Here is a 27,526-nt window from a genome sequence, read left to right as displayed (position 1 = left end):
ACAAGGGGAAAAACATCAACGTCTGTCCCCAGGACACCAGGCAAACGCCCCGTGGGATGGCCAACCATGGGCGCCATGCGGTGGTTGCTGTGGGTGTGGACACCCAGCTTCCAGGTGTAAGCACCTGGGACCGGAGCCCAATCAACTGTCCAACAAGGCTGGGAGTTCTGGGGATTAATAGCCCCCCAGCTCTGGATAGCAGTCCCCAAACGATGACTGGAAGCTGGTGGATGAATAACTGGGGCTCCCCCATCCCTCAGAGGCCATTTCTATGTGAGCGCCCAGAGCACCCAGTGGCGTGGGGCCCCAGTGGTCCATGGGGCTGCTGCTCTTTGTGTTGCTTATTTGGAGATGGTCTGAAGAGGCAAAGGGGCATTTGTTACTAATATTTATTATCTATTATTATTGTTTTTATTTCCCTCCAAATAACTGACCTGGGCCCCAATCCTTGTCTCTGAGTTGGCCTTTGGGGAAACCCAGGCTATCACCTGTCTTTGGGAACATTCCAGCAATACTCTGTAAATGCCCAGGCTCGCCAAGCCTCCACTGATAGCAGGAAGCATTGATTGTCTCTAACCCCCTATTTCTCTCAGCTGCCTCCCCTGCACCTGCTTCTTTGTGGCTCCCAGGAGGACCAGAGGGCTCTAGCTCTGGGATATGTTCGCTTTCCAAACAGGAGGCTCCCAACAGCTTGTGGGACTCACCAGCTCTGCCGAAGCGTGTTTATCCCCACGAGACGCCTCTGTGAGCCGTCAGGAGCTTCCGCCCTCCTTGCCACACAGCCTCACGCCACAGGACACAGAGGCAAAATTTTCAGCTGTCAGACTTTTAGATACCTTGGAACAAGTCAGACATGTTTCTAAACAAAACCACACAATCCTACCCAAAGGTTTTGATGAAGGACTTTGTTAGACACTCGTTTCCCCTCATCATCACATTCCAGAAAGTCAGGCTACCCCACAGCCTGGGAGGGGTGTTGAATAAGCAAAGCAGATCGGCTGACTTTCAAATGGGAAACATGTCTAAGTAGCCGACTCTGATGGCATGTGAAGATGGACGGTTTTAATAAATACCATTTGCTTCTTGGTAGTGAGTAGTCAGATAGATGATTAAGGATGACATTAAAGAAAAACTATTTGGTAACCTTAATTTAATTTACAGCAAAAGCTCATCAAGCTAAAATTATTCTAGCTTGAACCTGGTCACTTTAACTAAAAGCAGACTAAATCTTGAAAAGGACTTGGAGTTCCCCAAATCTGATTTAGTGAGGTTAAAAGCTGGAATGTTCCATATCTTTCTAGGTGGCCTTAAATCTCTTCTGGAATAAGAAAAGTAAGAAAATGGGGTGACCATACAATTTTTTTGGTCCAAACTGAGAGAATTTTGAAATTGGAAAGTGATTCTAAAATATAAATAACTTTTAAAATATTTATTTATTGGCTGACAGATTGGTTTCATTATATTGGTGGATCAAATAGTTCTTTTCAAAAGCTAGTTTTAAAAAATAAATATTAAAAAAAATCCAAAATCTATGTGCATTGAAGGAAACACAATTCTAAATTCTTTACATTAATAATCTGAACACTAGATAATAACATGGGAAGAATTATCATTCTTGGCAGCCCTTCACATATTTCTCTGGGTTATTAGCCATATCTACTTCTAATACTGTGTCACCAGTATATTTCTGAAAAACAAAGTTTTTCAATATTGTTCTATTTTATTTTTCAGAAAATTGCCTGCAATCTTCTTCCAAGTGGTTTTTCATGAATTTGAAATCACTGACACCTTCAATCGATTCTTCTCAGTCAACCATGATATTTTAGATTGCAAGAGTGCTTCTCTCTCCAGGTACAGAGGTAGCTGGTAAGCTCAGCCAATTCCGATGAATGGAGGTGATTATCCATTCTGTTATTTTTGTTTTAAAATGTGTAAATGTTTCAGTACAAATTTTTACAGATCCTATCTTTTTGCTTCCATTCAGAATACCTGCTGTTGACAAATATTTTTATGACTCAACACTTGTGAAATAAATTAACTCTATTTATGGTTCTTTTGAATGTTTAACTAATCAAAGATGCGGGAAAATTGTAAGAACTGGGTATCAATTTGCAAAATTAAAAATAGGAGCTCTATCAAAAGATTCTTCCTGCACGCCTAGAAATTCCCAAACACAATTTTAGAACATTAAAGTGAAATCTTGTGCATGATTTGAGCTGACATCTTATGTTGTTTACTTCCACGCTTGCTTTTGTGGGGACAAATTTCAATACCTTCCTGATTGCAGACTTTATTTTCAATAATTGCATTTTGCTAAGATCTTCGAGTGCTGATGATCTCTTGGCACTTCATGATTACTTTAATTAAAATTTCCAAGCGATTTGAGAAAAAGGGCATCCAAAATTTGGAAGTTTCATTTATGTATATACATATAAAAAGTCGCTACCACTGTAGAATTCTTAAATAGTTTTTTCTAAGGTTCAAACATTTATAAAATTCATCGATGATGGAGAGCAAAGAGAGAAAGTATTGAATTTTTAAAAATAATGTCGCTTCTGCATCATTTAAATAATTTTGTAGCTCAGTTACTCAGTGCATACATAAAATATTGTAAACTGTGACAGGGAGAGTTTCCATTTCTATTGGTAGAATATTGAGGGATATTTGAAAGCAATTATGTGTGCATCACAACCAGTTCCAAGTACGTTTTTGCCCCAGAGGTTTTATAATTTAGTAAGAATGCTTTTTACCTTGACATAGTTCTCCATCAAAATTTGTATTGTATTATCACAGCCCCCAAATTATTTTATCTTCAATGTTGAACTTTTAAACTGAATTTTCCATAGCATTTACAATAATTTCAGATGTTTCACTTTCAACAGGAAAGATTTTCAAAGGGATATATTCATATTAGGTAATGTGAATTGGATGAAAAAAACCCAAACGGTTATTGGAATTTTCTGATTTTCTATCTGCAATGTCTCATGACCTCGATACAGAACTGGCATCATTTAACTGTTGGAGATTCTTCTGCTAATGAATCAACAGCTATTGCTTCATTTTTAGTACATGTGCAACAAAATTGGGGGGTAAAAACGAGCAGCGTTAATTTAGAAGACAGTCATTTGATCGAAACGAAAAGTTGTGCTTCGCAGAGGACTGTGTAAGTGTGCCTCCCGCAGCTGCTCATGTTCCACTGTCACCTGTGAGCTCAGCCTTCTTAAAGTGACAATTAACTTTTGAAGTAGATACTGTAGCTTTTTCAGCAGGGGTGCCTTTTTCTGGTTTTCACGTGGGGAATGCCATCACCATTGCCCCTATGCTGGGTGGTAAATGTCGACAAGCATTTTGTTGATTTTGTGTATTTATCATCAACTTTCTAGAGAGATGGAAATTCAGTCCTTAATTTTTACTAAACATGCACTTTGTAAATTTAGAGTGTTTTAAAATTTTTTATATGTTATTTTTCAATTACAGTTGACATTCAAAGTTATATTTGTTTCAGGTGTACAGCGGAGTGGTTAGACAATTATATACTTTATGCAGTGATACCCCTGATTAGTCTAGTACCCACCTGGCAGTATACATAGTTATTACAATATTACTGACTATATGCCCTAGCTGTACTTTACATTCTCATGACTATTTTGTAACTACCAATTTGTACCTCTTAATCCCTTCCCCTTTTTCAGCCATCTCCCTAATTCCCCTTTCCATCAGCTTGTTCTCTGCATCTATGAGTCTGTTGCTGTTTTGTTTGTTCGTCAAACATGCAGTTTTGTTTTTCACTTTCAGCTTCCTACCTTAAGGGCTTCTTGCAAAATACACAAGGCATTCCCAAACCATAAAAAACACAGAACTGATTGTTGGTTTACTCCATGTAGTAAATGCCCACACTGCTGGAGCAACGGTCCCAGGTTCCTCTCACACACTCACCAGCAGGGCTGCTCCCTCTCTACTTCTCAGATAAATTCACATGCACCCACATGTGCTTTCCTGCGTTTCTCATGGGCCCCACCCACCGTTTCACACACTTTGCAGGTGAGAGCCCCGGCAGCCACCCTGACTGTGCCCGCGAACCCAGGACTGGAAGGGGTTAGCTGTGACTAGCCTCCCCTGTCTGAGCTCACGCCATTTTACCAGCAACCTGCTTTGTCTTATCAGTGAGTTCTTGAAAGGGGGGCATCAGTTCATGTTGGAAATGACCAGGAAACCAGGGGCGGGAGATTGCTGACTGGCTTTCAAATTTAGGCACATGTGTCTCACACTACCAGACAAGATGACGGCCGAAGCTTTGAGTACACCGGGTGCACTTTCCATCAGGGCTTGTTCTAAGGCGGCTGCTGATAACACTGCGTTGTTAGAAATGAGAAATCTAAGACAAATACTAACTGGGCACAACAGGGGTAAGGCAATGCTGTCTCAGGCAAACCAGGAAGTTTGGTCACCCTGGTGATGGTAGATGGATGCGTAGATGATGACTAGATAGGTGATGGGTGCATCGATAGTTGATAGGTGACACATAGATTATGCAAAGATGATAGACTGATAGTTTTGCTAACTGTCAATTAATTTTAGAGCTGTCTGTGCTGTTGAGCTGACCACTAACATTTGGCAAATCTATCACTTTGTAAATGAGAACCACAGCGTGCTTTTGCCACGTGCCGAAAAGTCTCGCACTCTAGGACTTAAGTTATAATTAATCTCTCTGAGCTTTAGTTTCCCTGTTTTAAAAATGAAGTTAACAAGTACTTCTGCTCATGATACAAAGATATGATATTGGATAAGATGAGGTCTGTAGACATGCTTTGAAAAACGTGAACGCAAAACGTTCTCTTTCACAAGGAAAGGATCTCGGGTTTGTAAACCCAGTTGTCCTAACCGCTTCCCGTGTCTGCCAGCTTTAGCAGGGTAGAACAATATGCTTCTCTCATTCTGGGAAGATCAGAAATGTGGAGGAGAGATGACAGTTCATATTCTTATAGAGATTTCCTTTTCTGCCAAATAAAAGATGGCACTTATTGTGTTTGATTTTTAAAAAAATTAGTCCTACTCCTCAGATTACCACTTTTAACTAGACATGCATGAGGGTCCTATTTTTCGGAGTTGTTGCATGTCTGATAATGTCCTTTTCTAAACCCTCACAAGAGTGACATCAGCCGTGTCTCCACAGCCCCTGCTCTTGCGTCTGTGACAGCACCTACCTGAGTGTGTCCACCTGTTTACGAGCCTGCTCTCCCACTCGACTATGAGCTCCTTAAACACTGGGACCTTCTGTTATTAAACTTTTAAAATCTTTGCACCCTAAGCCTGAGAATACTAGAGGAGCATATTGGTCAGCTATTGCCCCAATAATGCTGCATAACAAATCACCCCCAAAATGCTTGTGCACAATAACAAGCATTTATTTTTGGCTCATGTGTCTGCTGGTTGGCTGGATTTGGCTGAGGGAGGCTGAGCTTGGCTCCTCTTGGCCCCAGGTGTGAGTTTAGTTCGTGTCTATCCTGGGTGATTCCCATTCCAGGATCAGTGAGATACCCGCGGTTCCATGGTGATGGCCTAAGTGCAAGAGCGCCAGCCCCACCAGGTGAGCACAGTTAGGCCTTTGCATCTCACCTGCTAACACCCGATTAGCCAGAGTATGACATGGCCAAGCCTAGCGTCCAGCAGTGGGAAACTGCTCTGTCTACCATGAAGCCGTGTCAACGATGGGAAGTAGAGGGATTGATGAAGTCACACCAGGAACTCAGGCTGCCCCAGGGAACTGAAATATTTATTGCATCATCACAGAGGGAATAGTCAAGAGATTCAGAGAGAATCCTCATTCGTTGTATAGAATATAGCAGCTGCAAATTTACCCACACGTGAGACCAAATTTTGGGAAGCTGCTTACGTGTCCCTAGCTTCACCTCCCCCATTTCTAAAGGCAGCACTGACTGTCACAAATCTACCTGGAGGGTCAGAACCCCAGGGCTCAGTGTCCTCAAGTGACAACAGCCTTGGCTGGGGTTGTCCAGCCGCATCGTGAAGCGATGCAGCGTGGCTCCACCTGGGCAAACGACACCGCCAGCCACCACCGCCACGTCCTCTGTTACCATCCACCCCTGGATCCCCCGCGAACAAAAGGCTGAAGCCACCTTAGAGCCCTGTAGCCCCCTGATTTGATCGTCCATCGCTGCACGATTAGTTTTGTTGGGCGTATGTATGGAAATTAGTAACCAGCTCATGAAGGAGCAAATATGTTGGCTCACGATTGTTCTTTTCTGCATGTTTCCTCTTTTGATTATTTGTGGAATTCCATGAAAGGAAACCAAGGGAGAGGGGCCCTTTCCAGGTCCCTGCCCATGGACGTCAATCCTAGGGATTGTCACGCAATGAAATTTGTTTTTAAGGTTCATTTTTGTCAAGGTGGTGCAGAATTTCCCTTCACAATTTGTAGAGAGGCAGAGGTCAGGAATAATATGCACAAACATTGATTTCCTAAACAGTTAATTCTTCCTCTTAAAATGATTTGAGAAAGTCGAGGGGAATACATTTTCATAATGTAGCAGAAAACGTTGAATAATTTAGTCATTTTTTTCTGAAGACCTGCGTGCAAAATAAAGGTGAGGCACATACCATGCAGGTTGTCCGGAGTTGTTCAGGGAGGGATATCTGCCCATCAGGGAGGACAGGAAGGGACAGGGAATGACAGAGGAGTGGTGTGGATCACTGAGTGATTGTGAGCTGCAGAACCACGCACCTGCTATCACTGGGGGCTGGAGATGAGAAATGATCCAGAGACAACCCCACTGCTAATTACAGTTGATAGGATGTCCTCGCTGCCAGTGTGGCTTGTAGTTGGTTCTCGAGGGCAACCCTCCAATGTTTGTGTGGAGAGACGAGGTTTTGCTGAGGAATGTCTCTTTGTCACTGTTTTCTATAAACACCATGTGATTTATTTGGCTGCGTGCTCGCTCACTAGCCATGCTGCCGTTACAACAATAGGTTCTACGAAACCCATTTCTTTTGTCCAGGGTTTCTCAGCTTCGGCCCCGTGGACACTTTTTGTTGAGAGGACCATTTAGCAGCGTCCCTGGTCTCTGCCACTAGATGCCAGTAGCACTGCTCACCCAGAGTGACCATGAGAAACGTCGTGGGCATTGCCAAATTGTTCCTTGAGGGAGCAAAATCACCCCTAGTTGAGAACCACTGCTTTAGTCTGATCTGAAAACAATTATGTGGGCGGCACTCAGGGACACGCAGATTAAAACAAGAATTAAATACTGTTTCCCCCACAGTATTTGGGGGAATACTGCAACAAGGTCAAGCCGGGTAACGTGGAATGTTGGCGGAAGTACAAGGAAGCGGGCTGCTCCCCGTAGGAGTATCAGAGTAAGTATTTTGAGGGGGGCAGTCAGTAGTTCCTACTAAAACCCAAAATGCACATATCTAATGACAGAGGCCTCTTTTCAGTATCAACCCAGGAGAAATAGTGACAGTTTTAGATGAGGAAGCACTTAAACAATGTTCATTGCAAAAGAGCTGGGTCTAGTAAAGAATGAAAAACCTACGTGTCCATCAATAGAATAGCTAATTCTGCAGTGGGGATGGGTGCTGTGGGCTATTTTGCAGCAGCTAAAAATAATTAAGTACATCTATGTATACCAACCGGCTGGAACACCGAGACACAGCGTTAAGGTAATAAGAAGCAAATTGTCGGATGAAAGGTACTGAGTAATTTCACTTATGTTTCTCTCTCTCACACACAAACGCGATGTTTTCTTCAGTTGCATGTTTGTGTATGTGAGTAGGAATACATGAGAAAAGACTCGGAAACATGCCCTGGGATGGCAGGGCCACTGTGACCCCGTCTCCTTTTCCTTAGGGCTTGGCCAGGGCGTGGTGGTAACTGCTGGGCGCCTGGGGTGGGGGGCAGAAGGGCTGGGGTGGGGTTAAGTTGAGGGTGAAGTGGGGGCTTTGAGAGCCCACCTCTCCCAGCGGGGCAGACAGCTGAGACGCGGAGGACGAGGGCTCTGGGCAAGAGAAGCCGGGAGGAAGGTGTGCAGGAACACAGCCAGTGTTTGTTCAAAAGCAGGGCATCATGCACACACGCCCACAGCAGCCTTAGCACAATCGCCGAAAGGTGGCAACAATCCAGTGTCCATCAATGGATGAGTGGGTAAATAAAATACAGTACATCCATACAGTGGAATTTTGTTCAGCCTCAGTAGAAAGAAACACTGATAACACGATACAAATGTGGGTAGACCTTGAAAACATTATGCTAAGTGGAAAAAGCTGGATGCAAAAGGCTACGTATTATATGATCCATTTACACAAAATTATCCAGAATAGGCAAATCTAGAAAGGCAGAAAGCTGGCTGGTGGGTGCCGTGGGCCCGTGCGTAGAAGCGGGTGGGGAGTGACTGCTAATAGATGTGGGGTCTCCTTTTAGGGGATGAAAATGTTTGGAAACTAGATAGAGGTGTAGTGGTTGTACAACATTGTGAATGTGCTAAATGCCACCGAATTGTATGCCTTAAAATGGTTATTTTACATTATGTGAGTTTCATCTCAATAAAAATAAACTAAAAAAAAAAAGTAGAACACCGCTAATTGTGAGAATGAGACGGGATCAGCTGAGGACCACAGAGAATGTTCGTTCAGAGAATGTCTCCCATAGCCCCAGAGCAGAGGGTGAGCCCTCCTGAAGTGCATGTTTGCTGTCAAAGACACGGGGAAAGTTTCACCCTATTCACGGGAGGCATACCTGGATTCCTGATAAAACGCCAAGGTAATAATTCAACTTTGTGGAAAGCTTGGTAGAAAAATATGAAGAAGGCATTTACCTGGCCCTCAAGGCCTCTAGGAGTAGAAACGATCATAAAAACAAATAATTATGTGATAAATCAAGGGCCCCAAATATGCTTACTATTTAAGGAAAACTCAAAGAAAGAAATATTAACTCCCTCGGAAGCTTTAAACGGAAGCAAACCGCTGAGCTGGGTACTCAGTTTTGCCAGGTGGGTCCCTCTGGTCGGGGAGGAAGGCTGCTCAGCAGGAAAGAGCCTGAAGCCATCTTGAAGATGCAGATAAAAATACCGATTTCGCCGTGGAAGGAGAATGAGATTTACCCCGTCTGCAGGCGTCCAGCGACAAAGGGAAGGCTCTCCTACTCAGAGCACACGCTCTCACTTCCTCTCAGCAGCTCCGCCGTCCACTGGCCCATGGTTATCTTGAATCTCTTCTCAAACCCCATACCTGCGCCCCATCCCAACTCCCACCCTCATTGTAGAAAAGTGACCTTGTGCTCTTCTCCACTGAGAAAAGAGAAGCCACCAGTTTGAAATGTCTTCCACTTCCTGATCCTTGTCCACAGGCCTTCCTCCACCAGCGAGATCCCCCCCTCCCCTCCACTACAGCAGAGGGGCGGCCAGGCAAGAAAAGGAAGACACTGCGAAGAAAACAATTCCAGCAGGTCTCAGACATTTTCACATTCAAAGCAAAAAAGAAAGGTTAGAAATTCCTCCAGTACTCTCATGGGAAGACGAGGTGAGCCAGGATTCTACATCCAGCCAAAAATCTTTCCAGTATAAAGGCCATAAAAATGCTTTCAACATGAAAGAACTAAGAAAACATCATTCTATGAGTCCTTCTTTGGGCCGTTACTAGAAGATCTACTCCAGGCAAGTAGCTGGGACCAGAAAAAGAAGGAAATGTTTCAAATTCTTTTAAAGAAAAGAGCATAACCCTGATATTCATACCCAAAAGACTGCAGTGGTATTAGACATGACACCACTGCTACTGATAATGTTAACAACAATAATAAACTATAAGCCATCCTCACTCATGGATGTAGATGCAAACGTTCTAAATGAAATATCATATTAGTGAACAAATCCAGTGACATTTTCCAGTACATCATGACCCAGTAATTATGTGAGAATATAAGAACAATTCATTCTGAGGAAATCTAAGAAAATAACATAATTCAAAGGGAAAGGGAAAGATCATCTTCATTTTATGCTAAGAAGGCATTTGAAAGATTTCAATATCCATTCTAATTTTAATAAAAAAGCACTCCAAGAAATAGGACTCGATGGCTACTTCCTTGTCCATCAGGAATGCATGATAAAATATATCTGTCCCGGCTCAAAATCCAGAATCATTCTTAATGGAAATTCCCGAGAAGTATTTTCACTAAAATCAGTGGCATCACCGTGGTACCTGCTCGCACTAACAGTGCCCTGGGTTCTCACACATGCCAGTAGGCAAGAAGCACCACCTTGCTCAAGGGAGGAAATGTGAGCCAGCCTCTGGGTCCAGTTGCCAATTTGCAGGAAATATGGAGACCAGAGGGTCGTTCTGAATGGCCCGGTGGGGAAGCCATCAGCCAAAAATACCCCAGATTTTTCCACAGATAAATTGCAAGAAAAAAAAAAGATGGAAGGGATATCTCGAGGATAAATGAGACTTAAACACATTGTACAGTTTTTAAAAAGTAGGCAAGACTGAACTATAATGTCCTAGGAATGCACACCGGGTGATGAATTTATCAAGAAACAAGGAAGTGGCGTGTCACTCTGCGGAGAGAGAGAAAGCTGCCGCCGGAAGAGACGGATGGCGGAATCTGAGGAGGCTCCTTGACCTGGGTGACGTCTACCTGGGCGGCTGCCTTGAACCACTCATTAAGCTGCACACCTCTTTGTGTGTTCCTCAGTACCCATGTTTCATTTTACAATAAGGTTTTTAAAATGTTAAACTCTGAAGGGCATAAAACATCATAAACTAACCAAAACTCAAAAGACAGATTGCAACACCATGTTGGCAACTTATATCAGAAACAAAGGATGGACTCTCTGATTGTATAAGGAGTTCTTCAAAATTAATAAGAAAAAAAGCAACTGTTGATTAGAAAAATTGACAGAAGATATGAACAAAGAGTTCAAGAAACATATAAAAGACACCCAGCGTCCCTCATGGTGGTTTTTTATGATGCTGTCTGCTAGTATCTCCAGTGCCTCTCCTTTTGGGCCCATATACCTTTGAGGTCACGTGACTGGCTTCAGCCAATGAAATGAAGCAGAAGTAGGACATGTCACTTGCCTATAGAAGAGGCTCCAGTGTTCTCTCCCCCTGCCAAAAGTGGCCACGGTGGTGTATTCAGGACAGAGGTGCCCAAATGAACCGGCACACGGACGGCAGTTGCTCGACAGTCACTGAGTTCCACCAGGGACTTCATGTGAGTGGCAAACAAAGCATTTCTGTTTTAAGCCACTGAAATCTTGGGGTTGTTTGTTACAGCAGCATAACCTAGCATATCCTTGGGCATGTGTACAGCAGGTTTACAAATATTCTCAGTGTGCCCTTTGACAGTTACTATTTTGGTCCAGACAAGAAAGAAAAAGGCTGCTGTTCCCCAGGGTAAGTGACCAACTGCACTCTACACAGTGGGAAGCCTGCTCAATGAAGTGGATAACATGAAAAAAATGATAGCCATTTGAACAGAGCTGAGTGTCTTCATATTGCAAAATTTTGCACCACAGGACAATGTATTTTGATGACCACACGATTTCATTTATTTTGTGATCTCAACAAATGAACTCTATTATGAAAGAAACAGCCAACACATTTTTTTTATTTCATTTATTTATTCAACAAATATTTATTGAACGCCTACTCCGAGTCTAGCACTTTTTTGGGTGATACATTAAGGAATAAAGGAAATAAAAATTCCTGCTGGCCTAGAGTTTGCATTCTAGCAGGGAGATGCAGACAATAAACAAACAGTGTGTAAATAAAGGGAACAGCATGACAGAAGGCATTAAGGGCTCTGGAAAAAATAGAGCAGGATAAGAAAGACTGGGAATGTTTGGGGGAGGTGTTGGTATTTTGAATGAGTGGTCGAGAGAACTTACTGAGAAAGTGACCTTTGAGCAAACATTTGAAGAAGGAGGGACGTTAAGCCATACAGCTGTCAGGGGAAGTGTATTCCAGGGAGGTGAAACAGTCTGTGCAAAGGCCCTGGGGTATTAGAAGGACAATGAGGAGGCTGGAATGGGACAAATGAGAACATGTGAGTGAAAAAGAGGAAAGGGCTGAGAGAGCGACCAGTGGGAGGACTGTGCAATAACCCAGCATACAGAAGCAGAGGTGGTGATGGGGGCACTCAGATTCTGGGTTCATACTTTCAAGGTGGAGGCTACAAGATTCCTGATGGTTTGACAGTGAAATGGAAGAGAAAGAGAAGCATCAGGAAGGTCTCCAAGGTGTTAGCCTGAGCAGCTGCTCTGCTGTGGCAGAATAGACTTAGGAGGTCCCTTTTCCTTTGCCTACTGGCTCCGATTTCAAGACCAGTGAAACTGGAGCCCAGGCCATGGGCCCTCACCCAGCTGCCTGGGACATGCAGAAACGAGGAACTGGCACTTTTAAGCCAGTCTGGGTTGATGCATTTCTTTCTGGCATCCATCAAGAACCTCCTGCAAAGAGCTCACTCAGCAGTTTGCTGGGTGTCTTCCCAAATCTTTGCTTTTTCCATGTTAATGGGGTTTCAGCCAGACATGGCCACCCTTTAGGAGACTACATCCCCCAGCCTCCCTTTCAGCTTGATGTGGTCATGTGACTACTAGGGGCCAATGGTATGTGAGCAGAAAGGAAGTGTACAACTTCTGGTCTAAAGGCAAACCCCTTGTTTTGGACTTCTGCCCTTTTCCCTTCTTTCCGTAGGCTGGAATGCAGACATGGTAGGTAGCAAAGCCGCTTCCACTGTGTTAGATGTGGGCAGGAATGCAGGGCAGGAGGGAGCAACAACACGGAAGGAGCCTGGGTCCTGAGTGACATCACACAGTATGGCATTCCCCTCTCCCCACAGCCAGGATTGAGAACCACTGGACTGTTATGTTAAAAAGATGGCTTCTCTCTTACATAAGCTATTGGTTTCTATATCCCTGACCAATATCCCATATTTCATATCCTTAATATAAATTTGCACCCAGAAATGAGGCGTGGCCACAACAAAACCCAAAAACTAGTGGCCTGTGAGGGGCTCATGGGAATGACTGAGCCGGAGTCCCCACTCCAGCCCTTTGGTGTGTAAATCGACCTCCCCAGGGGCCAGGGAAGCCCCAGACTCTCCAGGACCTGAGCCTCCTCCCCGGCCACCGCACCCAGCCCAATTAGGTGAATGTCTCTGGAGTTCTCTTACTGTCCACACTGTTGACAATTAACTTCCAAACTTGTTCTTAACCCAGGGTCCCAAGTATCAGAAAAATATGCCCAGAAAGCCCCAGCTGTGCAGAAACACAAAATATTTTCTCTGCAACAACCCCCCACGCCCAGTTACATATTGCACTGTCACCACTTCTGATGTTTCTCCCTTTCCTGTTTTGCAGAGCTCATAGAGCTTTCTGCTCTCTGGACAGGACCATGGAAAAGCAGCCAGGTCTCCCGACACGTGTTGTCACACCTCACTGACGAGACCGTGACCCGCTGCAGGCAGGGCCTTGTCTTGAGGTTTGGGGAATATGCCCCGAGTCAGGCTGCTTCTAAACATGGCTCCGTCCTCTGCAGCCCTACCCGCTCTGCTTCTCTGAACCAAAGCAGGTCTAAGAGCACTTCTCCCACCAGCCTCTCACCCCAGTCCCCACACTCTTTGTTGCAGACAGCGGTGCAGCTGCTGTGTTTCAGGGTGAATCCCTCCTCTTCAGGACGGGCATTTGAACGGGTGCCTACTTCAGCCACCCCTGGTCTCCCTTTGGGTCGTCACTTCCTTTCCCCCCATGCAGCTCTGCTCCTGCCCGGTGGTTTGTCAGCCTGAACACGTACTTTGGAGTCTGTGGACTAGATCTATTTTCTGGTTTCCCTGAAAATGGAGTTTATGGGGTTTTAAATTCTCCTTGTTCCTCATGCGTGATTTCTAGGCGGAGATGTAGAAAAATGTTCTTATGCAGCCATGTTCACTCCGAAAGGCAACAGTTTAACGAGTCACTTTATTCTGCTGAGAAGGAGCCAAGGACTTGGTCTCCGGATTCGGCGGTGAAAGGAATTTCTCTGCAGGGTGAAGAGGCTGCAGCAAGTACCAATTTAGGCTGGTGACAGAAAATCAGCTTGATTAACGATGAGGAGATCAGACAAGGCGCAGAGAATGCATCTGGGTTAGGGACGGAAGCAGTGTCTTATTGTCTGCCATCCCAGGACAACCTTGAGGATATTGCCCTGGGCTAATGGTGCTTCTCTACCACTGAAATGGGCCCAGACAAACCTCTGAGGTAGGTAATGACCCTACAAAAAAACCAGAACTCCCAGGAAATGAATGTGTAAGGGCCACTGAGTAAATGCAAAGAGAGCTCTCGGTGGCACCCGTGTCCCCTGCTGCGCCTTGTAACCACAGGTCATAAATGGCCTGGGAGCGGAGGCCTGACACCGGTGTTGTTAGGGCCATAACTCTGCCTCATCGGGTGTCTCCAGGCCCGTAAGACACTCACCTCAGCGGTTCCACACGCCTGTGAGCTGCAGCACAGAGATTCCTCTGGACCATCCAGGTTTGTGGTTTTTTTCCCTTTTGAAGCAGAGTTGGTCTCAGAGCCAGAATGGTGAACATGTCCATGTTCCCACCATGTCACCCACCACCAGGTTCATTCTACAGATTTTGCAATGTGTTCAGATGGAAGAGGCAGCCTGGCTTTCTTCCAGAATGCCTTTGCTCAGAACACCCCCAGGAAGCCCGTCTTGTTCTGTTTTACAGATAAATACCTGAGGCTACCGGGGCCCAAGTCTCACGCTCAAAGTCTCAGCTGTTACCCTGGTGGAGTGGCTGCGTGTGTGTGGGGGTGGGTGGGGCACGGCCAGCTGGGTTCTGAGAACTCACCACCCCCTTCTTTTCTGAGAGGAGCTCCAGTGTAAGGCGCAGTGCCCCCCGCCCCCAGTGGTGACCTACGTCCGCCTAAGACAGTCATGACAAAGCTGTGTCCCGATTTCCAGCCTTTCCGGCAGTGAGGGGAAGCCACGCGACCCAGTTGACCCATGACGCCTAAGGAGATGCTGCTACATGGAGCTCTGGGAAACCGTTTGCTTTTTTGTAAAAACAAAAATGAAATGACTTTTCAGGCTTCCTCCCTTCTCATTGCCTTGTTAGCAGAAGTGATGTCGGGGGCTGCTGCACCATCTTGTGACCCTGAGGCAAAAAATAAAAAATAAATAATAAAAATAAAAAAAGTGCATCTCTGAGCTAACACAGCCTGGGTCCCTGATGACCTCCTTTAAGCAGCTAAAGCCATGCCAGCAACTGCTTACCTCCAGGTTTCTGTGAGAAAAACAATCCCCTCTTTTAAAAAAGAAACAAACCACATTATTCAAGTTTTCTCTTAATTGCTGCCAAACACACACCTGATAAAGCGGCAGAGCAGGGCTGCAATGTCAGAGCTGATGCCACGGCCTTGTGGTTTGCACCATGGTCGTTCCTTGGGAACAGACTCTTAAGCAGGTTGGAGTGTTGGGGTGTTCTGCCTTAGGGAGGCCTCTCGGAGATGGTGACGTTTTTACTGAAACCAACATGCCAGAAGGACTTGGGGGGAAAACAGTCCAGGTGAAAGGGACAGCTGTGCGAAGGCCCAGGGACAGCAACGGCACGGGTACGTCTGTGGACGAGCAGGGTGTCCAGTGAGGCTGGACTGCGCTGCATTTCAGGAAAAGCCATGAAGTGGGGTAGATGCCGGCAACGACTCGACTACCCAGGGCTTGTTTTTCTTGGTCATGAGGGTGAATTTTGCCCTAAGCGTGATGGTGAGTTTTTAGGAGGGAGAGAAGGGGTCTGATTTAAAAGCCATTTCTCTGGGTGTGCTCGTTTGTTAGGGTTGCCGTAACGAAGAGCCACAAACTGTGTGGCTTAAACAACAGACATTTGTGCTCTCACAGCTCTCAGGTCAGAAGTCCAAGGTCAAGGTGTCAGCAGGGGGCTCCTTGGAGGCGGTGAGGGCAGACCTGCTCCAGCTGTCTCCTCTAGCTTCTGGGGGTTGCTGTCAGTCGTTGGCAAATGTAGCTCGCAGACGGATCGCCCCGATGTCTGCTGTCATCCTCACCCGACCTTCTCCTTGTGCCTGTCTCTGTCCACAGCCCCTCTTTTTATGAGGACACTGGTCCCATGTGATTAGGGTCCACCCAGTGACCTTGTTTTAACTTGATTATCTGCAAAGACCCTATTTCCAGATAAGGTCCTGTTCACAGGTTCTGGGGGTTAGGACTGCAACATCTTTTTTGGGAGGGACACACAACATTGATGTTTTCAACGGGTAGATGAATTTGGGAGCAAAAGTGGAAGGCAGACATCTGACTTCATTCACTGAGAATTCTCTATTCTTCTCCGGTCTGAGGCCCAGGGGCATGCAGAGTCCCTACCCTGGGCTGATGGGGTCCCCACGGGGGCCCACACCCCCAGCCTGAGGTTATGAGGCTTCAGTGAGGACAGGGCAGCAGGGACAAGCCAAGCGGCAGTCACCTCCAGGGCCGCACAAGGACTCGGGGTCCAGGAGCCTTGCTCTGGCCGGGCCGTGGACGGGGCTGCCTGCTCTGGTCTGCTGGGTAGCCGGCTTGCCTGGGAGAAGATGACCCACACCTGGCTTGGAGGTGCGTTTGCTCTGCTTTGCTTGAGATCTTATTGTAGTTTTCCCCATTAGCTCAAGTCTGGTAGCCTGATCCCAACTCTGATTAGAAGGAAACCTTTTCTGCTCACACTTAAAATTCAACGCAGCAGCTCTGAGAGGGGAAATATTTCAGATTCTGACATCTCAAATAGAGACAGTAAATCGATGTGGCTTAGGGAGACTTCAGGGCTTAATTGTGTGCTCCCCAAATCTACACTGCATGGTCTGAACTCCCCAGTATCTCACACTGTGACTGTATTTGGAGGGGCCTTCACAGAGGTGATTAAGGGAAAATGAGCCCAGACGGGTGGGCCCTGACCCCATAGGACTGGTGTGTGCAGAAGAAGAGATTAGAGCACAGACACGCGTGAGGGACAAGAATGTGAGGACACGAGCGAGGCCTCAGGAGGAACCAGCCTTGCCGACACCTTGATCTTGGACGTCCAGCCCCTGGGACTGTGAGGAAATAAACGTCTGTGGTGTAAGCCACATCTGTGGCACCTTGTCTGGTGGCCCGAGCAGGCTGACCCAAGGACATGGCTGGAGAGATGCTGATAGGAAACGTGTGAGGACGTTTAGGGCGTAGGTGTGTATGTGCATCCTCCTTAGTTCGACTTCTACTTACAAATCACCAACTCCTTAACATTTATTGGTAACCCCCAAATCAATGCTTGTGGCACCTCCATGGTCACTTGTGGTCACGCTCAGAGCAGTGAAAGGTGGGAGGCACGGATGGGTGCGGAGGGGGAACAGGCCCACCCTGTGAACACGTGTCCTTTTTGTGGCTTGTTTGGTGCCAGGTGTTTTGCATTTTTGAGCTTTTGGTTGGTGATTTTGCTGTTTCAAACCCCCCCACCTGAGTGAACAAGGCCTGGTGGTGTTCTCTGATGGCCGGGTGGGGACGAGCTCCGCCCAGGCCTGAGACGGGGTGCTGGGCCATGACGTCAGCATGAATGAATCAGCAACATTTATAGATTAAACAAGACGTCTTTAAACAAACACAGTTAACAAGGTGATATATTGACCTGTTTATGGGAACGCTGTGACCTGTCTTCCCTGGAACGTGTCTCCCCTGGGAGCAGTGGTTGGGTGTTCTCGGTGATTTTATAGGATGTCCTTACTGGGGATGGTGACAATCTATGCAGGTGTTTCTAGGGATGAATCGGTTGGTAAGACGCTATCGGGGTGAGGGTTTGGGGGGAAGCTGAGGGGTGCTCCCACCGAACAGTTTTTTTTTTCAAGTTGTGAAAGAGAAGCTTATTAGAAGAGATCGTTCACTCCAAAAAAATTAGGAGCAGGTCAAGCACCAAGAAAAGTGGCTCAAGGCCATTACTAGGAGAAAAAGGACACTCCAAAGAGTGTGGAGCCCCGAGCCCAGGCAAGGCTTGAAACCCCACCTGACAGTTTTGATAAGGTGGGGAAAGGGTTATGGGGGGCGAAGGGGCTTGTCTTGACTCCTTGTACTGTTCATGTGCCCATTTCACCAGCCCTGTCTATCTCCGTGGCCACGAACAGCAAGCAGGCAGGCTGGCTCCCCGCACGGCCTGAGTCCCCTTATCGGCATTTTTGCTCATCTAACGGCCTTTGTTTTGTCCTGATGACCGTTAATGGCGGACAAAGCTTGTGCCCGGCTAGCGGCTGGAACGTCTTCATTTCTATCTAGCCGCAAGCTCACAGCCGCGTAGGAGGTTTGTGGAGCGCAGACCTGAAGCGCAGGCAAGGTGAAGGCACCTGGCATCTATTCACATTCTAAATTGAACAAAAAATTAGTTTCTCTTTGAGACAAGGATTTTTTTTTTTGGAAGTTATTTGTTTGAACTCGGCTTTCACTTTCAGTCACCTGAAGGCAGAGTTATCTTCCCATAAGATGAACCATATAAATTCCCAGAAGATAGATAGAAGTGAGAAATTTAGCAGATTTCCAGGAGGGAGGGCTACTTTACAATAAGGGGTGGAGAGGGCATGTCACTGGGAGGGGAGGAGAATGGGTCCTTCCAGCCCTGCTTTAACTGATGCCGAGGTCTGAAAAGAAAGAACTGCCCACGTCTCCCCACCCCTCCCAGATAAAGGAGGCAGAGCCACGTGGCGCTTGATAGAGGCCTCGGCAAGGTGGGAGGGAGCTGAGAGTCAAAACGAAGGACCCTCGAAGAAGAAATACATTTTTCCGCTGTTGCAATAAGCTCTGTATTTTAGGCCAGCGCTCGTGTGGAGACATAATTAACGTCAGGAGGGAGGTACAAGACAAATCGCAGCACACTGAGTCAGCAGAAGTCACGTGGAAGCTGGCTATTGACCCCAGCGGGGGAGAGGAAAACCAATCAAGGAGGCTGGAGCCGCCAGTAAATGAAACAGACCCCCCTCTCCCCCCCACCCCCCAAACCCAGCTCCCTACTTGGGATGAGCAATTGTTAATCTGCGCCCAATAAAATGAACAACACATAAAAAATACTCAGTGTCTTAAAAAATGAAACCATTAGTGTAACTGCATATGCTGCTCACCCTTCCCTCCCGAAACGTATGAAAAATCCCTTCCCCGGGCCAATTAGGACCTTCTGCCACTGGTGCGAGGAGCGCTGCTTATTCGAGACGACACCGTAATACTAAAAAGACGCTTAGAAATAAAACCCAGCTGCAATCATTCGGTTAAGACTTCCTGACTTTGGCAGCCTCGTATATTTGCTAAAAATTCTTCTTTTTGTAAAGGCAATGTCCCTGTTTATGACTTGTGGGGTGGGGTTGGGGAGGTGGGGGTGAGTGATGGGACGCTTGGTCCACAACTGGGGTGTGCCAGGAATATCCCGTCTCAGGGGTCGGCGCACCGCGGCTGGCGAGCCTCGTGCGGCTCTTTGGGTACTTTTCCTTCTCAAAAGTTTCCCGACCCCTGCCCTGCTCTGTCTTCACTGTTTTTAAAGCAACTTCATTTTTTTCTCTGAGACCCCGTCCTGCTTGGCTGGTAGGAATCCAGAGGCGTTTTCCTGGCACTTTCCCACCCTAGTTTCTGCTGGAAACAGTCTAGGTTTTGGAGCTGCAGGTGGGGCACACAGGTTGGTCGTGGATGGGTGAGAACAGAGACGCCCCTGGCTGGCTGCTCTGGACTCTTGAGGCCTGAAGCTCTCTTTGGGGCTTCCGAACCAGGTCTGAGGGCCTCGAGTCCGGTGGGGCTGAGAACCCAGACGCAGCGCCACACCCCTGTGGTCATTATATGCAGGTGCCATTTAAAGGCACAGACCCCTGCTGTTGAGGGGCATTGCAGCCCGTACTCCATGTACCCAGGAGAAACTAATAAGAAAATAACTTAAAGAAACCAGGTGAACATTTCTTAAAGGAGTTAGAATGCTATGTCTGAAAATACTCACTAATGCGAGAGAAAGCGGGGGGTGGGGAGGAGGACAGGAGGTCAATGGAACAACAAACATCTGAGATCTAGAGCAAACAAAACTCAAAGTGGCAGATGTGAGCGTGACCATATCGGTAAGAACATGGCTGTAATGGATGAAGCGAAGGAGTCAAAAGGAAGATTAGAGCTGTCCTACTAGATTTAAAAACAAAGCAACTCTCTGGGTCATTCTGCGCCTTACTAAAAACTTTCTCTCCACGTTCATGTGTGTGATTACGCTGGTGGGCAGAGTGTGTGTGTGTGTGTGTGTGTGTGGGGGGGGGAAGTAACCCCGGATTCCGCTCAGCCAGACCCAGAGGTGGAGAAGGGGCCTCCCGTGAGGCCAACGGCCAGGTCCCCCCAGGGGCAGGCTCGCCTTCGAAATGTTCCTGTGACTTTTGACAAAGCAACTACAATTTCCCACCTCGTTTGAGCCTGGAGTGACAAGCTGCTCTGATGAAAGGGATAGAAAATTGGGAATAATAATAAAAAAAATCCAAATAACCCATTAAAATGCTTTAGTTGTTGCTAATGGTGTTGGTTTTTATTCCACATGGAGACAATGGACTGAAAATGACCCTAAATTCATTTATTATAAATCTAAAGGGTAAAGACGCAAAGGGCTTGTTTCCTTGTCTACCTCCCCCCCCACCCTGTTCTGCTTTTGGGTTTTTATCTGTTTGTTTAATGCGATGGACAGTTTTCAGTCTTTATTTTGCTTGACATCTCAGCAGCGTTTTAAAATTTAAAATAAAAAAAATCATTGTATTTTCTGATCATAAAGATCATTTGTGTTGATTGTAGAAAATCTGGAAAATGCACAAAGTCATGGAATAAACAGTTATCACCCAAATGACAGCAATCCGTCTTTGGTGCATGCGTTTTGTTCCCGTGACCAAATATTCTGCAACATTATCGAGTGGCTACTGTGTCAAGTGCTGTTCTTGTCACTGTTTTTCTGTGCGTGTATGTCTATGTAATTATTTCAGAATAACCCAGTATCTTATTGCTTGCATTTTCCTATGCCATTTAGCAGGTTTTTGACTGAAGAGGCTACATATATATTTTTTTTTGAAGGGATTTTTTTTCCCCCTACTGAATGGCCTTGGCACCCTTGTCAGAAACCAATGACCATAGATGTGTGGATTTATTTTGGACTCTCGATTCTATCCCATTAAGTTTTATGTCTACCCTTGTGCCAATACCATGCTCTCCTGATTGTCATTGCTTTGAAATAAGTGTTGAAATCAGGACAAGTGAGTTCTGCTTTGTTTTTTTCTCCAGGATTGTTTTTGCTGTTGTGTCCCTGGAATTTGCACCTGAGTTTTAGGACCAGCTTGTTAATTGCTTCACAGAAATCACCTGGGGTTTTGATGGGGCTTGTTCTGAACCTGTAGATTACTTTGGAGAGCCAAACATTAACTTAAAAACATGAAGACTTCTGTTCCATTAATATAGGATCCTTTTCCATTTATCTAGATCTTTAATTTCTTTCAAAAATGTTTTATAGTTTAAAGCGTACACTTAGGTCTTGAACTTCCAGCCTCTAGAGCTGTGAGCCGATATTTCTGATGTTTCAGTCACTGAGTGGGGTGATGCTTTGTTACGACAGCCTTGGGAGAACTCTTACAGTGGGAAAGGATTTGAATAAAACATCACTGCTGCCCTTGAGAAGGGCACAGTGGGCAAGACTCGTCTGTGCTAACACAGGGCAGAGGGCGGCAGGGAGGCGGGCTGGGAGGTGCCCTGGGTGAGCCGGCAGGGGTCACGTGGATGACCTGGCATCTGGGGCACACCACACAGGGTGGTGGCGTTTCAGGTCTCGGGAGGAGGGGAAGGCCGGCCAGAGCACAGGAGCCAAGGCACAAGATGGGACAGGTCAGGAGAAGACGGGCACGTCTGGACCGCAGAGCCAATGGAAGGGGGACGCTGAGTCCAGGAATCAGGCTGGCGTGGGGGCGGGCTGGGACTTACGTGGTCACACAAGGCTGGGCCTGGCTGGGTGGTGACATCCTTACTCCAGGTAAGTACAGAATGAATTCCTGCTATGCCTGAACCGCTGTGAAAAGCGATTTAGTTAAATAGGTTCCAGGTGATTCTTTTGATTATGACCATGAGGGTTTATGCACAAAAGGATGCGGATTTAACACCCTTCGTTACGGCCGCTCCAGCCCACACGTGGGGTCGCTCGCGTGGGCACGGGAAGCCGTCCTCGAGTCTGCCTCGCTTGTTGGGCTGTGACCCCACAGTGAAGCAGGAATATGACTTGCTTATAACTGCAGCTGGAAAATTAAATTTTATTTTCAGCACATCTCTACCCGTCTTGCTGCTGATTTGTCTGGCTCCAAGCCAGTCTCCCTATGGCTTTTGTTTTAATATGTGGCCATAAACCCCAGTGTTATAGCCACCATAAGCTGGTCCTGGTGTCACTTTTCCTCAATACAGTTAATTAAATTCTGAGCACAGTGCGCAAACGAAGATTATAAAACTCCTTGGCTGGAAAGAGTGGCTTGGTTGTGTCTGGGTGAACATTCGGATTATCTTTTTTACAGCGGTGTCAACACAGCGTGGGTGGGACTGGGTAGGAAGGGGCACTTCTAAGGCCTTTAGAAAAAAATTCTATGATGTTTGCTTCCACTTTTAGATATCCACCCAAGAGAGATGAAGACATATGCCCCCAAAAGGCATTTCTAAGAACAATAGCAGCATTATCGGTGTGAGCCCCCAAATAGAGACAACTCCAGTGTCACTGGAAGAAGCAAGCCGTGGTGCCTGTGTATAATAGGTCAGTAATAGAAAGGAATAAATGACACAAAAAGTACATGCAGGCCGACTGCATTTTATAAAGTTTAACAGCCACCAAGGCTGAGGTTTAGTCCAGAAATCAGAACAGTGGCTCCTCGGGGTGGGGTGCAAGCTGGCTAGGATGGAGCCCAAGGGGACTTCCTGGGGTGATGACAGCCCCCCACATGTTGACTGGTGTGGTGGCTGCACGGGTGCCCGTGTTTATCACAGCACATCCAGGTGTGTACGTATGACCCGGGCATTTCGCTATATGGAACTGTCCCTTTGTTATAGAAAAATTCCATGATGACACAGCCGCGTGTGACAGGAGCAGCCGGTAACCAGGCCGTCCCGTCTGCTCTCCTTTCAGGATGGAACTCCTCCGGCTCCGGCCAGTTCGTGCTCGGCCTCTGTGCAGGACGTACGTGGGACTCGTCACTGGCGTTCCCTGGGGATGGCCACCCTGTCGAGCTCAGTGGTTTTCTTACCGACACTCGCCAGACGCCCCCTGACGAGTGAGCAGAGGGCACAGCCGTGGCTGCTGGGGATGCAAAACCGTACTTGGTACTTCAGAGAGCAATTATGCAGTTTCTACTAAGGCTAAACACACACACACTCTTATGACCCAGTGAATCCTCTCCTTAGTAGATATCCAAGAACAATGGGTGCTTGGGTCCATGAGAGGATATGTACAAGGACATTCGTAGCGGTTTTAATCATGAGTCCCAAACTGGAAACGCTCATCCATCAACAGTGTAGTGGGGAGTACATTGTGGTTTAGTCACAGAGTGAAATACTGATGTCAGTGAAAACGAATGAGCTACAACTCCATACAATACAGGCGCGTCTCAGAGATCCAGCACTGAGCAAACGAGGCTGAGTGATGACAAAGGCGACTAGTGTGTGATGACATTTGTCTCAAGTTCAAAAACAGGCAAGACTCTTCTAGGAAGATAAAGGCAGAGAAGGAGTAGCCGGGTAGGAGGCCGAGGGCAGGGGGCGAACGGGGTGGGAAGCGGCACGAGGGAAGCTTCTGGAAGCTGGAAAGGGTGTCTTGATCTCGTTGAGGGTAACACAGGTGGGAACATGTGTAAACATTTACTGACCTGTACACTTAACGTGTGTGTGGTTCACTGTATATGAGTGGCTTTAAAAATAATGGAAAATAATTTACCAAACCAGAAAAAGGAAAGGACAATTCAGGTGATGAGAAGAACCGTGTCCCAGTAATTCCCTGGGGGATATGTCTCCCACCTTCGTGGGGAAACCAAAGTTTAATCCTTTGAGTTATTGTTCTCCTTACAACAGCTTCCTGAAGCAAAAACACACACCTTTGCGGAAACATTTGTCCAAGACCTGTCTCCCCTGGCCTGGCCCGCCCTGGCCCCAGCCCTGAAGCCTGCGTTGTGTCATCTGTCCTGGGCTGCAGGGGCCATGCTCTGAAATGACTCAGGACCCCACAGCAAACCCGTTCCTTCCTTGAAGATTCATTGAACAAGACGAGTTTTGGAGACTGGAAATACGTAGATTTATTTAGTTTCTAAAGACAACACCCTGGACTTGAGGGCAGCTGAGGTGGGGGAAGTGTTTCAGAAACAGTCTCAGAAACAGAGAAAAAACGGGGTTGCTGGATGGGAGCGGGGTGAGGATGAGGGGATTAGAAAGCAGAGCTTTTTTTTTAACTTTCAGGAAACCATGGGCAGCGGCTTCTTGTCATTCCCATCAGCTCCTGAGGTCAGTGGCAGGGACAGACCAACGCTCCCCTCCGAGAGGGCCGGCCGGGGCCAAGGCTGGCAATTTGCTCATGAGGCTTTTGCACACGGAAGACAGGAAACGCGGAGGGCTGGTGGCACGAAAGCTGACGCCCACGGGAGCCCTCAGAAAGGGCTCAGAGGTGGAGCGAGTAAAAGGAGATTACGCAGATCTCTAAGTTTTCTGCTCTTCTCTGCTGTGTAGCACGGAGCCAGCACTGGGTAAATCGTCCAGGTTGCTCCTTGGCTTTTTGGTTCTGCACCCCTGGCCTCCCTCAAGGATGCCCACGGGCCCCTGTGGGTGCACCCCTATTCCCGCCTAGTCCCCCTGCCCATCTGCCTACAAGACAGGTCCTTACATTTCTCCTTTCTAAAATGCTGAGCTGATGGGTGACACAAAAGGGAATTTGCATTTTAATGGGGCCCAGAGCTGGAGCTGGGCCCTGAACTCTAGGCCCTTGCAGGCTGCACACGCACGTGCACAGCTAGGTGGCCTCTGTGCTTCGCAGGCTGGCCTGCAGGTGTGTGGAGCCAGCAGATGACCGAGGCCTCAGGTCGTAATTTCTAGCTCTAGTAAAACCCTCATATATTTTTTATACCTGCTCTAAATTCATCTGGGCTCAGGGCCTTTTAGGCTGTTCTAATAATGTGCAGGACCGAGAAGAGGCAAATGGGGCCTGTCTGGTTTCATACTGTCGTCTATAACAAGGGAAAAAGAAAACCCTGAATGTTTATGCCTGGGCTCCTGGACCAAAGCCCCCTCCACCCATCTTGCTCCAATTCCTGGACGCCATAAAGGGCCACCTGCTGCCCCGCTCCCGGACCGGCACAATCACGCCTTCACTTTCACGAGCTCATTTCCAGCCTCTGCTCCGGGCTTTGTACCGGAAGTGCTTATTGGATGACGGGAAACGTGAAGCACTGTCACAGCCACTCAGTTTCGGTCACCCATGGAACCAGTGCACTGTTGCGTGCGTCTGACGTGACCCCTCCACTGACCCAGATGGTGGAAGCAAAGGGGGATTTGGGTGGAATGAAAGAGGCATGAGATATGCTGATCAGTTAGGTTGAGCCAGAAAAAGACGTTTATCTCCTTATGGTTCGGAAGCCTGCGTCGACCTTCCTGCTTATGTAAGTCCAGTCTACAAACATGAATCCTTCTAGGACTTAGAGACCGCCTTAGTTTAAGCAATCACCATGCAGGAGAGGGACGTGGCTGGGAGAAGGGGTATTGTCGGCAAGCTGGAAAGTGATAAACAGCTGGCTCTCCAAGGGAAAAGCTCTGTTTTCCTGTTTCTGTGGTGTAAACACTCCTGCCACGCCCGATTTAGAGCTACCGGTGTCATGTCCCTGGGCGTCAGGTGGGGACAAACCTGTGTGTAATTGGCTCTCACAAGTGGTACAAGCCAGGGCATGCCACTTCCAGAAGACCTGTTTTTAAAAAAAATTCAGCTATGAATTTATTCTGCTACAATTTGGCCCCTTTTGCCTAAAAAGCAAGTGCAGATACAAAATTGGAGAATGAGAAAGTCCCACAAGGGGCACTCCTCTGCATCCCATTCAGGCCAAATTGAGGTTTTGAGTTGGTTTCTGGCTAAGACAAAACTGAGACAGTCCAGACTCTGTCCTTTCCTTTTCGATGCTGTTAATTGAATAGGAAACTGTCCAACAAAGCTCACGCTGGCGGCTGGGGCTTTAAATTTCTCTAAGAGATGCGACTGGACTGGACAGTGTCACTCACACTCACCCCGCCCCTCATCCTTGAAGTTGGGCTCTCTGCTGCTTGCCCAGGTTCAGAAACCCAGTATTTCGCTCACCTTAAATTCATTTCTCACAGGAGTGCTTAAACTGTGACCTTAGCCTGAAAGACCCCAATAAATTAATACCCAATGGTAGAAATTCAGCGATTACGACTAGCGACAGTGAGAGAGACTTTGGGCGGGGCCGGCAGGGGGGACCAGGGCACTGCGAGGTCCTAGCTGCCTGGACAGATGGCTATTTGAGCTTCAGCAAAAGGATACATTGTGTCACTTTGGGAGCCACCATCGGGTGCAGTCATTTCCACAGTAACCTGCCTTTACTTTAAAAAAGTGACCACTAATTCACAGGCAACTTCTCCACGTTTGAGATGGTGGCACGACTGCCAAGAGCTAAACCATATTTTCAAGGCCACGAGAGTACGAAATGAACATGTGAATGTGAAAAAAGGCTTTGAGCGCATTAGCTGATGATTAATTCCCGTCTTGGGTTTAGCCGCAGGGAAAGGAAACCGCCATTGCAGAAAGCCCGGGCTGACCTCACTTTTGGCCAGGAGCACGCATGGGAGAAGCAACCGTGTGGGTGGAACCTACCCTTCGGTGGGTCAGACGGTGTGCGAGTCCTTCACCAGAGCAGACCTGAGGACAGGGAGCAGGGTGGTCGGGCCGGGCTGTCTGCCCTCAGAGCTCCAAGATCCACAGCGAAACGAACGGGCAAGGACTGTCCCTCGAGCCAAGTGTCCCAGTTAGCAAGCCTGGAGTTCTGATAGTTCCTTCCTGAGAGCTTTATTATCAGGCAAGCCCCTATTTCTTCCCTCTTATAGTATAACCACCCTGAACATTTAAGCTTAAGGATGCAGCCTCATCAGCTTTCTTTTGCTGTCTTGCTTTCCACCGACCTCCCCAGCATTTTGTCAGGCATGTGGGCTCCAGCCATGCTGAAATATTTAATCTTTACTGTACTCAGAATATTCCAGGGCTGATTTTTCTTATTCTGCTTTGGGACGTGTAATCTTAAGGTTCAATTTTAGGAGTTTTGACAACGGTGACCACCCCCACCCATAAGACATAGATATGCCCACAACCTACAACGTTATGATAATTCGAAGCCCAACTTCCCGTTCCGAAACCACCATCGAGTCGTTTTTTTGTGTGTTGTTGGACTCTGTGTGGATGACGTCCTGTTACATGTGTTCTTTTGGGTCTGGCCTCCTTTGCATGATACAACGTTGAGAGACT

Source organism: Hipposideros armiger, unplaced genomic scaffold (assembly GCF_001890085.2).
Source record: "Hipposideros armiger isolate ML-2016 unplaced genomic scaffold, ASM189008v1 scaffold_33, whole genome shotgun sequence".
Taxonomy (NCBI): Eukaryota; Metazoa; Chordata; class Mammalia; order Chiroptera; family Hipposideridae; genus Hipposideros; species Hipposideros armiger.
This window is presented reverse-complemented; position numbering follows the sequence as displayed.